We start from the raw sequence: 13,879 nt of genomic DNA on the forward strand, positions 1-13,879 counted from the left end.
TGCATAGGCAGCAGCTTGCCTTTTATAGGTAATGCTCATGAGCAGGTGATGGCCTGTGTACCAATTGATGTCACCCCTTGGTAACTGCATCAGAACAGCTGTGTTGTCTTTCCATTAGCCAATAGCATGACAACATAGTGCTATAATTAACTCCTTCATGTGGGCCTTGCCCCTTTTCCTTGCCTGAGAGGAGGACATTATGGAGGTGTGGGAGCTACACATTACAGAGGGTAGGTGGAAATAGTGTCCACTGTTTGGATAGATGTTCTATGTCTACAGTTTTGCATGCTATGTCTACATACCAGTCAACCTGTTAGCACAAGAAATGTGGAGAAAGCCCAACAAAATGGGGGACAAAGATCCAAAATTAGAGACAGATTGTAAGGATTGCTGTTATACAGTTAGAAACTTGCTAGAGTAACAGGGTTTGTTTGGACATTAATTTTCTGCATGATTTGAAAACTGAAACTGATATGTATATGACATACCTCTCAACTGTCCTGATTTTCACAGAATGTCCAGACGTTTGGCTTTTATTTCTGGTCTGTTTCTCATATATTTTTTTTTGGCAAATCACTAGGATGATCTGAGGACTGAAGTCACAAATAATGACATCCATTTGTGTTTCAGACTTCATATTCTTCAGAAAATGTATGTTAAAACAAACCATGTCACTCCAGCAACGTTTTAGGTTTAAAACACCAATATTTAAAATATGTCCCTTTTTTGGGGCCCCTGTATCCCAATTATGCAAGGCTTTGTCCAGATTTATTGCACTAAGAGGTTGAGAGGTATGGAACATCATTATTTAGTGACTTAATTCCTGATATTATCCTAGTGATTTAGCAGAATCCCTGAAATGTTATGAGGAAGAGGCCATAAATATCAGGCCAAAACCTGGGCATTCTGTGGAAATCTGTACAGTTAAGAGTTATATATGTCTAGCCATTGTTAACAGACTTTCAAGATTGTGTAGCAGTGTAGTGTGTACATTTTTGTTGGGCTGAGTAGAGAAAGGGGCAGTTGTGAGTGTCATATATCCTTTTCTATCTGACTGTGCATGCTGCTACAGTTGCTGGTGGTCTATCAGCTGTGTATATTTGTAGCAGCAGACTGAGATATGTCCCTTAAAACCTCAGGATTTCAAGTACCGTGTGATTTGGGGCAATGTATATAGGAGTAGTGTGTGACTGGTAATCAGGATATGTTAGATGAAACATTCCTTATACTGTAGAGGTCAGTTGGCTTACTGGTATGTTGCTTTGACTGTAGTGCAAATGGTTCTGGGTAGACAATTTCTCAACAAAGTCTGTTTTTCCCTACAGTTACATCCCTGCAGTGCATGATATATTTGCAAATGCATCAGCAATTCCCCAAAGCTGATTTGGTGTAGTGTTGTGTTCTTCTGACTGTAGTTCAGAAGGTGCTGGGTGAAATACTTGGCAGGTCAGTGTTTTTTCCCTAATGTTATATAACTACACTCATACGTCTCAATTATTCAGATTTTCATAGAATGTCCAGATGTTTGGCTCATATCTTTGGTCTGCTCCCCATAACTGTCGTGGATTTCTGACAAATCAGTGGGATGATGTGAGGATTGAAGTCATTAAATAATGAGAAGCATTTGGGTCTCAGACTTGAAATATTTCCAAAAATATATGTTAAAATAAACTGTGTCACTGTACAACTTTCTAAGCTTATAAAATCAATATTTAACATATGTCCCTATTTTTGGGCCTTTGTCCCTCCACTTTGTCAGGCTTTGTCCAGATTTCTTGCACTAAGAAGTTGAGCGGTATCACTGCACTATATATATATATATATATATATATATATATATATATATATATATGCAAAATAACTTCCATATAAAATAAAAAATAAGTAAAAAAAATTAGACATTAGACATACATACAAAAGCATTACTAATTCCATAGAATTTTTCCCCTAATGTTAGATACCATAATGCAGCTGCGGAAAACCGTTAGGTCTCCTTAGCTTTAGTTAGTGGAACTTACTCCTGCTTAAACACATGCAAATTCCAAAGAAAAGAAAAGTAAAGAAAAAAGGGTGATAGAAAGTGGTGAAATTAGGCCAAGCATTAAGAAAAACATTATGACAGGAAGTTAGGGATGCGCAGGACTGGTGTAGGAAAGGACCATAGCTTTTCATTTCTTCTGAACCAACAGCTGTGACTGATGTGGACAATGGTCTCCACTACAAATGGGATTCTGGTCAAGCTGGACCACCACACTTAACATATTCCAATGTATAAAAAAGAAATAATGGACATTTACAATATTTCTGTATCTTGTGTAAAAAGTTAAATGGTCAGGATTCAAACCTTGTACTTAATGTACATGCCTTGATGTCCTTACTATTCAGCCACTGAAAATCTACTGTTAAGAGTGCTATATATAACTCTGATTCTGTTTAAGCATTGCTGAGCAGTAGGCCACACTGTGAAAACACAGTCAACTATGCTTAAACCTGACCTGGTTTCAGACTTGAAATCTTTCAGAAAATATACATTAAAACAAACTGTGTTACCATAGCAACTTTCTAAATTATAAAATCAATAAATATGTCCCTATTTTTGGGCCTTTGCCCCCCCCCCCACTTTGTCAGGCTTTGTCCAGATTTCTTGCACTAAGAGGTTGAGACGTATGACTGCACTTCATAATATATATATATATATATATATATATATATATATATATATATATATATATACATATGTGTGTGTGTGTGTATTACAAAAGCATTACTAATTCTACAGAGTTTCTTCCCTAATGTTGGATGACCATAATGCATGATATATTTACTGAAGCACGACTAATTTGCATAGCTCATTTAGAGTAGTGGTAGTTGCTGTAACTGGGGTGCACAGGGACCTGGGTTTGAAACCTGCCGGCACTGGTTATTTCGCTGCTGGCCAAATCAAGGGCTGATTAAGACAGAGTGACTAAAGCAGTTTTAAGCCATTTTAAGTGAGTTTGCTTGGGTTTGCGTGGCTCTAAGTGTTGCCAAGAAGTGCTTAGTCCTGCTTGGCTCTGCTTAATGCTGCTTATTCCCACTTAAACCTGCACTAATTTCAAACAAAGAAAATAAAAAAAGGGTGATAGGAAAGTGGTGAAATGGGGGCAAGCAGAGGGAAAAACAGTGTGAAAGGCAGCTAGGGATGTGCAGGACGGGTGTAGGAAAGGACCGTAGCTCTCCATTTCTTCTGCAGAAACAGCTGCGAATGATGTGGGCAATTTGGAATTTGGACCCTCACGTCCCATGGGGAGGGGTGTTGGTGACATAACTTAGTTGATTAATTGCTGGGATGATTGATTGATAACAGAGTACATGTGGGCAAAATGGAGAACTATGTATGGGACAAGATTTTTTTTGTGGGTACAGATGCCCTTTTTTTAAGGTGAGAGTGGGATGTTGGGAAAAGGTTGTAGGTACACTTGGTGAGGTAAGTTGTGTAGGAGAGGTTGTTTTTGCAGAAAGACAAGACAGCAGACAGGGGCAGTGCATGACACATGAGGGAGGTAAACACCTTGGATAGGGAGGGTGGTTGGGAATCAGAGGCCCATGCGTCCCCAAATGGAAACAGTGGGACTGAGGTCCCCACCCATGGGCAGTCACCACTGCCCCTTCATGGCCCTGAAGGTGGCTGTGCTGAAGGCTGGACAACAGGGGAAGCCTGCCCCTTGAGGTACACTAGTCTGCACTCGATCTGGCTCAGGTGTCCATCCAAGTCGGTCTGAATGACCCTGCACACCGTACCTCAGAAGTTCTTGTGGGTGATGGGTTCCTGTCCATGCCCATACCCAGAGGGGGGACAGGCCCTGTCCACTGGGGTGGTTCCACCTGAGGTGGGTGCAGGACCAGCAGAGGAGGCAGTTCTGGGTTGGGTCCCAGATGTTCTGGGGCCCAGTGCTGCAGCCAGATGAGACAGGACAGGTGGATCCACTGTTATCTGCCTTCTCAAATATGCTATGGTATTGAGGCATTTCATAATGTATTGGTTCGTCATGAACAAAACATTTCAAGATTAGTTATAACAGCATGCATATGTGTTCCAATTAACCCAGAACAATAGAAGTCAAACAATTTCATAGCAGACAGAACACATGCATAAATGGAATAACAGTCAGCATCATAACAGCATGCCAGTCATATTTACAGCAATAGGCCACCAACAATGGTATTTGAACAAGGTATGTTAATGTGCAACAAATTAAATATATGAACAATAATAGAACACAAATCCCAACATTAGGTTTTGAGAAAAACATACCTATAGTATATGAATAATAATTATTGATGCAGATAAGAGATGGGGGAGAGAAAAAAATTCCATTAACATCTGTATAGGCTTATACTTTTCACAACAGTACTGCTCAATACTCTACATGTCTGCCCTCACTTTACAGCTTCCTATGGCCCATAGCTTCTGTAGCACATACATAACTGTTAAATTGGAATGGTATGGGGCAAACTTGTACATGACTAGAGGGGACTTGTACATGTCAAGGTTAAATATATGACAAAGAAGGTGTACCCTACACTGATGCTTTGTAAATGTGCTACTGGTATACTTCACCTGGATTCATACCTGTGTTCAAGGATCTCAGCAGCAGTGACCACTAGCCATGACAGCATGACACTTGAGAGACATGTATTGGGAACTGTGCCTGGTGTATGTACCTATCCTGCTGTCATTTGCAGGCTTGGGAATTGACACTGGAACAGTTGTACATGGTTTATTAGTATACCCTACATACAGCTACTACAAACATTTCTTTACCTGTAAGACCTGTGGAGAATATATCAGATAACTGGAGAACATATCTGTTAACACTACCTAACTGCTTCTACAAATATTCAAGATTATTGAGTGCAAATATTCACACATTTTAGTACCACTCCCTGAATTCAAACCATGGTCTGGCTGTGCAAACATGAATGACAGAGCTATTTCTCATCACACTGAGCTATCGGGGAACCACTGTCTCTTGCATGATTGATTTCTGCCTAATAATTTCTTCGGTAGACAGTCTGACCTTGTAATCTAAGTGTAGTGTCACCAAAGGCTGTGATGACAGTTGAACATACATGTCTGAGATTCATGGATGACAGTGTACTGTGTAGTAATCCTTTGAAATGATAAGATCTGGAATGAAAGTTTAACACAAGGCAATGCTGCAGGGGACACACTATAATACATTACACATTACTATTCAAGGTTCAGATGTTAGTGCAGGACATTTTTCATATTTCATTTATATCTTGTTTTGCAGCTCCACAATCTACAGTTTTGCATAACAGCTGCTTATCAGAACAACCTCAGTTAATGCATGCTGTCAAAGCCATATTTGCTGTGATGCACCTGTACACATTTTATTTCTTCAGCAATATACCAGATTAAACACAACAGTTTGTGGTATAAATCTTTACTTGAGTAACATGACACAGTGCTTTATAACAGTTGAGATTCTACATTCAGTTGTACTGCATATCCTGTAGGTCAATATTGGTCAGACAAACATTATGTATTCAGTACACTCAGAACACACTATACCTACTGGCAGTAAACAATGTCCTCCATCTTATTTATTCCACTATATACTGCAAGTTAGATCTGTACTCATCATAATCTTGGCATGGCCTTGCCAGTCTGTCCGCATGGACTTCTACATTGCTAACTCTCACCTCTGCAGCAGTATGGGGAAAAAACAACCATTAAGCATACCTGCCTATCACATACTCAGACTAGAATTTGGTACAGCTATAAGTGAAATACTTACAAACTACTGTGGCATTGATGTATTGAGCATCTTGGATCCATTGGGCCAAGAGCTCGCCATTTCTCTGCTTTAGGTCGGGGATTCCAGTGGCACTGGTGAGGTCACATTCCAGATGGTCCCAGATCTCACATTTGTACTGGGAGCCCTGGTACTGGTGTTGCAGCAGTGTGTCATCATGGTGTTGCACAAGGAGCCCTGCCATGACCCTGGACTCCAAAATGCCCCAGCACTGTGCCCGAAAGTCTGCTTCCTCTCCAACTCCAGAAATAGCTCTTTCAGTGATCAAACTGCAACAGGTTCTGGCTGTATTCCCACCTGTGTTGTTTAGATAAGTCCATATTCCCACACTTTGCCATCATTGGACCATTTTTGAAAATGCTGACCACAGCTCAGTAGTGCGCAAACCCATCTAAGCTGAGTTGAGCACTGCTTAAAGGGGCAAATGCTGAGCAATGCTTAGCAGTGCTCAAATTCACTTAGCTGGGATGAATGCTGCTTACAATTATACTTCTTAGCAATGCTCATATCAATGTTGTAACTTATTATTCATTAATTTTACTCCATTCTTATGTGCATCCATTTTATTATATCCTAAACTTATGCATTTCACTACATTATCTGTTCCTGTAACTTTATTGTATTGGACACTTGTGTGTAACTGGGGCTTTTATACTTGGATCTCCACTGCAAATAGGCTTCTGGTCAAGCTGGACCACCACAGTTAACATATTTCAATGTATACAAAACAAATAAAAAACTTTTACAACATTTCTCTCTCACGTGTAAAAAGTTGAATGGTCAGGATTCGACCCTTATGCCTAATGTACAGGTGCCGGTGCCCTAACCATTCAGCCAGTGAGGATCTCCTGTTAAAGTGCTGTATATACCTCTTATTTTTGTTTAAGCATTGCTGAGCACTGCGCCGTGCTGTGCAAACTTGCTCAACTATGCTTAAACTTGACCTTTTTGACAAACATTAACAGCATCCTGTTTCTATTTTTAGATGTCTGGCATGTGTTATTTGCAAATGTCAGTAACTATATCAGTAAATAAAATTAACATTGATATAAAAATGCTTTCCGATGTAAAAGCTGAATGGCCTTTGAATTGTGCCCCTACTGCACACAAAGCCAAAACTCTAACCACTAAGCTAACTCAACATTCGAATGTGCAGCTATACATTTCTATATATCTCTTCAAAGATGTTTAGCAATGGACCACGGTGTGCCAACCCACTCAGCTATGCTTAAACTTCACATATAAAGAGAAAAACTAGTATACAACCATTTTAAATAGATGTACCTCAATACTGACTCACTTTGCAAGGTTTAGCGCAGCTGCCCATCTCGCACTAAGATTTAAACATGAAAAAAAAGTTACATTTATTACATTTCCGTACATTTACAGTACATGATGCTTATTCCTACATTAAAAGCAACTCAGCAAACATAACAAGCATTGGAAAAAACATTAAATTAATGGTTTACCAATGCTAGTTTCCATCTACACACACTTCACTGCTTACAACGAAACTTGTTCTGTGTAAGCAGTTGAAAACTAGTTCATGTCAGCACATGAACTAGCTGCTCACACTGTGTAGAATGCACAAAGCCCATTGATAATGCAGGGAATGTGCATTCTATACAGTGCTAAAGGCAGCACAAAAAGCCTCCGTGTAGGCTCTACATGGAGCCTACACAGACTTTTATGAATACTGGCCAGAATGCCTTCCCTTCACCTACAGTATTTTGATATAATTTGTTACTAACACCAAGTAATTAAATACACCACCTACAACATGACAGTGTCACACTCTTTTTGTATTATTAATATAAACATGAAAATGTCCTTTTTTATGTTTTTGTAAATACTCCTTAACTCCAGCTCTGAACAACCCATGATGATATTTTCACCGTCATGCTTAGCATATAATGTCAGCTTGAAGATGTTGCATTGCTTTATCAATTTTGTACATGTCAAAAAGAAAAAAGAAAACGGACCACCAAGGTCAGTCACTTCACTTTTATTAAACACAAAAACCAAATAACTAAGCGCTTTCACCAGATACAAGGTCTGGCTTAATCAGAGTAATTTGGTTAGACATCAAACAGGATTTTAAATAGCACATAGTAGTGTCAACGACCAATCAAATGTAATATGTTTATGACCTCATACAATTGTCTTTTACATTTAAAGAAACAACCAATAGAAGTATGAATACAATAAATGCAAGCATCTAGTTCATGTTTCACGGATACATATTCAACAATCTAAAATAACATGGGGTGAAAAGGCAGGACAAAAAATATTTTAACCCTAAAACATTAATACCCTTGTATAAATATATAAATATTTCAAACTATAATGCCAAACAAGTGGTGTATATGTATAGAAAACAAAGCATACCCTGTCTTTTAAATCTTGTTATCCCTAAGTTTAAAAAATGGGCATCAGGGTAATGCCATCATTTAACATTAATGTTGAAGTAGAAATGATGGAAGTACAATGACAACTCAGGTCAAACGCTTTGAATTTACCTGTTTTCTATACATATATACCCCTTCTTTGGTGTTATAGTTTGATATAGTTATATATTTATACAAGGGTTTTAATGTTTTAGGGTTAAATCATTTTCTTGTCCTGCCTTTTCACCCCTATGTTATTTTAGATTGTTGAATATGTATCCATGGATCATGAAATAGATGCTGCATTTATTGTATTCATACTTCTATTGGTTGTTTCTTTAAATGTAAAAGACAATTGTATGAGGTCATAAACATATTACATTTGAATGGTCCTTGACACTACTATGTGCTATTTAAAATCATGTTTGATGTCTAAACAAATGACTCTGATGAAGCCAGACCCTGTATCTGGCGAAAGTGCTTAGTTATTTGTTTTTTGTGTTTAATAAAAGTGAAGCGACTGACCTTGGTTGTCCATTTTACTTTTTATTTTTTTCTTTTGAGTTGTGCTTGGTCCCTGTGGACTGGCTGTGTTTTAATTTTGTACATGTGTCTTAATCAGGACATCAGCAAATAGGTTTTGAATACAGTGGTGAGTATACTCATTTTAGGAGAACAGGGGGATTTCCTGTAAAGATGAGTATACTCTTACAAGATACCTAAGAACTCTGCTTTCCTGAGGGCTTCATCTTTGTAGGAAGCAACAACTGGATAACAGTTGTGCAAGATTGTGTTATATATTTTTAACTCTTATCAAAGCAAATCAATGTAATTAAAGTGACAAATTTGCTATGTACAACTGACTTTTTTAAAGATTAAAACTGTCTGGAAAAATAGAACTAGAGGGGAAAAGGGATAATAAATCTGACTTCATATATGCTGGAGTCATCAGACCTTCAAGATGTTTGATTGCCTTTATACCATGATCAGACACTTAGTCACTCATGTGCTTGTTGGTGCTGTTTTTGAATTTCATTAGTGAAGTTTGCAACTTTATTAATAGACAATGTATTTCACAGGGCTGATTTGTCATTAGACAATTAATCTGATCCATTTTTATCTCTCGTATTACTTTTAAACAATCAGTCAATGGATATTACGTTGGTTCCACTGATTTCATGTTTTCAGTACATTTATTTCTCAATTATTTTTGTTGAAAGGTTTAACATCAAAACATTAATATATGATAATAGAAATATTATAAAGCAAATATACATATCAAAAAGATCAGTAATAAACATCTAAAATAACTGCTTATAATGGTGTCTACTATGAAACAAAACTAAACAGAAAAAGAAATGTGATTAGAGTAGTTGTTAGTTAATTATTAGTCTGCTTCATCAGCAGCTCTTTGAATTTCAACCATACATTATATGAAGAGGTGATTCTAGATGTTCTTGTCTTGATTGTGGTAAGTTCAAGATGACAAACATCAGTTGCCAAGTGTGCAAATTCCTTTATAGTTGTAGTAATCTGATTCTTGTAGTTCTTGGTGATGACTTTTCTTGCTAATGTAAAGATACTCCATAAAGGGGTTATTTAATTTTTGTGACACAAGTGGGGATAGGTCTATTAAATAAAATGAGATATTTGGTCAGCATAAATTTACCATTCAAAATACACTGTAAGAGTGATTTCATATTATTCCAATGTTTTCAGTTATATACATTTGTAAAACATATGCTGCCAATCAGCTTTAACATTTAGTTTACATCTCCAGCATCATATGTCTTTATTATACATCAATTCAGTTTTATATGGCATAATAAAGGTTCTATATAAAAACTTCTAAGAGAGCATCCTCCACAGTAGTGATGAAGTAGTTTGTTGTTGGTGATGACTTTTCTTGCTAATGTAAAGATACTCCATAAAGGGGTTATTTAATTTTTGTGACACAAGTGGGGATAGGTCTATTAAATAAAATGAGATATTTGGTCAGCATAAATTTACCATTCAAAATACACTGTAAGAGTGATTTCATATTATTCCAATGTTTTCAGTTATATACATTTGTAAAACATATGCTGCCAATCAGCTTTAACATTTAGTTTACATCTCCAGCATCATATGTCTTTATTATACATCAATTCAGTTTTATATGGCATAATAAAGGTTTTATATAAAAACTTCTAAGAGAGCATCCTCCACAGTAGTGATGAAGTAGTTTGTTTTGAAGATTCCAGTATGTTTTTTATCATTTTCACTTGGGGAGTTATTAACAAATCTAAAAAAAATCCCAATAGCTTTCTGTGTGAGATACTGTTGATTTCTTAAGTACCTTGTATATTTTAGATACAAGTCCCTTTCCAATTATATTCTGGTGCATCAGAATAATGAATAAATCAATGTGTGGAAAGAATTTTTAACTATTGGTTGCATTAGATTAATCTTATAGTCGACCAATTGTCTACCATTTTGAATTTCTAACCACATATCTTTGCTTTACCCAAAACTTACTAATGATATGGTCAACATTTTGTAACATCCCATTATGTCATATTTGATGCAAGCATAACAGGTTGTTGCCTTTAAATATAGTCATTATAGTTAAGTTAAGTGTATTAATACTATTATGAGTATAGGCAATTAGAAATAAAAGAAAATCCATGCTGAATATTTAGGGTCCTTGAAAAATGAAAAATTTTAAGGAGGTTATTATCATATTACTATAAGAGTTAACTGGTTTGTTTTTATTTTCTATAAAATAGTCTTTTACTAACCAATTAAATTTATTACTAGCTATTTTAGTATGATACAATTTTGTTAAATTATTGGATTTGCACCAAATACTTCCCTGAATATTTTTCCATTTTGCATTATAATTATTTAACCAATAAATTATTGTCTTAGCAATTGAGGATAAGGAATATAATTTTAAATCTGGAAGACCAACACAGCTTGATGTCCAATCTCTAATATGATGGTTTAAAGCCAATCTAGGCTTATTGGGAAACAACAAAAATCTCAGAAACAAAGAATTGTACTCTTCTATATATTTTATGGGGAGTGAGAGGGATAAAGATTGTATTATATATACAATTTTAGGAAAGATAATCAATTTAATTAAGGAGAGTCTCTCTTCCAAAGTGAAAAAAACAATGCATTCCATTTGTTAAGAGTTTACTTTATGGAATTTAAGTTATTATTATAATTAAGGGTTCTTATATCTTTAATATTATCAGGCAAGAGTATCCATAAGTAAGTGATTTTGCCATCTTTCATAATGTGTTTATGTAATTTCTTATCTATTTTATTAATACTGTAATTAACAGGTAGCAGTTTAGTCTTAATCTCATTAAAACTGAGTCTTGATTTCTTCTGGAATATTTCTATGGCTTGGAATACTGCAATAAGAAAATAATTGCAATCAGTCAAAGTTAATAGGATGTTACCTGCAACCAATTGCATTTTTGGGGCTAAATCATTATTTATTAGAATGCCTTTGATGTCTTTATTTGATATTATAGAATTTGCAAAAGGTTCCATGACTAAAGCAAAAAGTAATGGGGGCAAGAGACAACCCTGTTTAGCACTATTAGTAATCATGATTGATCGGGAAGTATTTGAGCCTATCAATGTATGCAAAGGAGTTTTCATAGAGAAGTTTGGTTAATTGTAATTCCTCCAGAACTAATAGTATGTACTCCCAATTAACTGAATCACATGCACTATTGATATTCAGACTAACCAAAGTTAGTTATTGTTTTGAATACTTAGTGTAATCAATTATTGGTAATATTCTTTTGATATTATCATAGGTGTTCCTGTTCATTATACACCCAGTCTGAACATTGTTTATCAATACTGATTTTTTTATTCTCTAGAGGCTTAGATTACCATGAATATTTTATAATCTACATTTAATAATAAAATTGTTCTATATGAAGAACACTGTGTTGTGTCCTTTTCAGGTTTTAAAATTGGGGATATTATGGTGGATTTCTGGGATTGTGTACCTTTACACATCTTTTAACTATTGTAAATACCTCTAGTAAAAACTCAAAGCATCTCTAGTTATCATTTTGTATAGTTCAGGTATTATATTGTCATTTCCAGGTGCCTTATTGGGTTTTAATTTATTAATTTTAATTTTTGAATTCAGACATTAATATAGGCTAGTTAATTATTTTTATTTGATCCTCTGACAACTTATTTTCAGCACATTTTTATAAATGTTTTAATTAGATCTTGTGTACCCATTGTTGGTTTGTGTTGATTAACCTTATTAAAATGAGACCTGAAAACATCCAGAATATCTTCTATTTCAGTAACCTCCTTTTTTACTACTAGAGACATGCAATTCATTGAGGTGGTTGATTTAACAATATTTTTTGTTCTATTAGGCAATTTATGTATGGATTTAGGATTTATGGAATAATTCGTTATTTTAATCTTTTCTAAATTTATCATAATTTCATGTTGTAAAATTTCTAAATATTTACTGTTCAAGATATTTATTTCTTCCATTAAGTTATTATTTCCTTTTTGACTAATTTTAAGTTATCAGTTTTCTCCAGTAATTCTATCAATTGTTTGTTCCATTGTTTCTATTTTTCTGCATTTCAACTTGCAATTTTGCCAAAAAGGTATGGCTTTGAAGAGTTCCATTGAAAAATCTCTGAGGTGTTACCTGCATGATTAATTTTCAATAACAATTTTAATTTCTTTATTAAAGAACTCCTTAAAGTCTTTCATGTTGGTCATATATGCAGGAATCCTTTTAACTGGGATGTTATTACTAGAATTCAATATAACTTCAAATGGTATTCTGTTATGATCCGACAGTGGGCAAGAAGCTACAGTAATGTTATCTATTCTACTAGTGATCTCATTTGTAACATATACTCTATCTATTAATGTCTGTGTCCATGCCTGTGTGTTGGTATCCTTGTCAGATAAAATACAATTAAGGTCACCTGCAAAAATGTTTCCCATTGATATTCATATTATTTTCCCCAACTGTTGTGTAACTGTTTGCATTCCCAATCTAGGTGTTAATAAAAGTGTATAGTATTCAGGATTTTAGGTAGAGGCAACTATATATTTTTTAATGAAATAGCTACCCCTCTTCTCTTTTGTTTATAATGAAAGCTACTCAATACAGAATAGTGTTTAGTGGTAAGACTGCCCAGATGTTTTATTAAACGTGTTTCCTATAAAAAGATAACTTTGAAATAAAATATTTAATAATTTATATATGCTACCCCTTTTACAACTATTATTTAATCTACTGATGTTAATTGATATGTATTTCAAGTTGTCCATACTAGCAAAATAGGAAAAAGTAAATATGTGTAATACCCCCATACATTTACAAATAATATTGTACTGAAAAACTATTATATCTAGTGAACTGCTTACTCATAGATATAATATAATTGAGATTGTTAATTGTAAACTTTCTATCAAGCATAGTACACACACCCCAAAATTAAACAATTAATTTGTAAATTATTATACATGCACTATTCTTTCCCATCTCCCCCATGGAGTTTAAATCTCTCAGTTTGAATAGCAATCCTATTCAAACATTACCACCTACCCACAAATAAGTATCTAGTGTCAATCTCCTACTTTTATAGTTATGATATATGAAAGGTCTGAGGTATT

The sequence above is a fragment of the Protopterus annectens genome, chromosome 7.part0 (assembly GCF_019279795.1).
Source record: "Protopterus annectens isolate FY-2018-M chromosome 7.part0, PAN1.0, whole genome shotgun sequence".
NCBI classification, from domain to species: Eukaryota; Metazoa; Chordata; order Ceratodontiformes; family Protopteridae; genus Protopterus; species Protopterus annectens.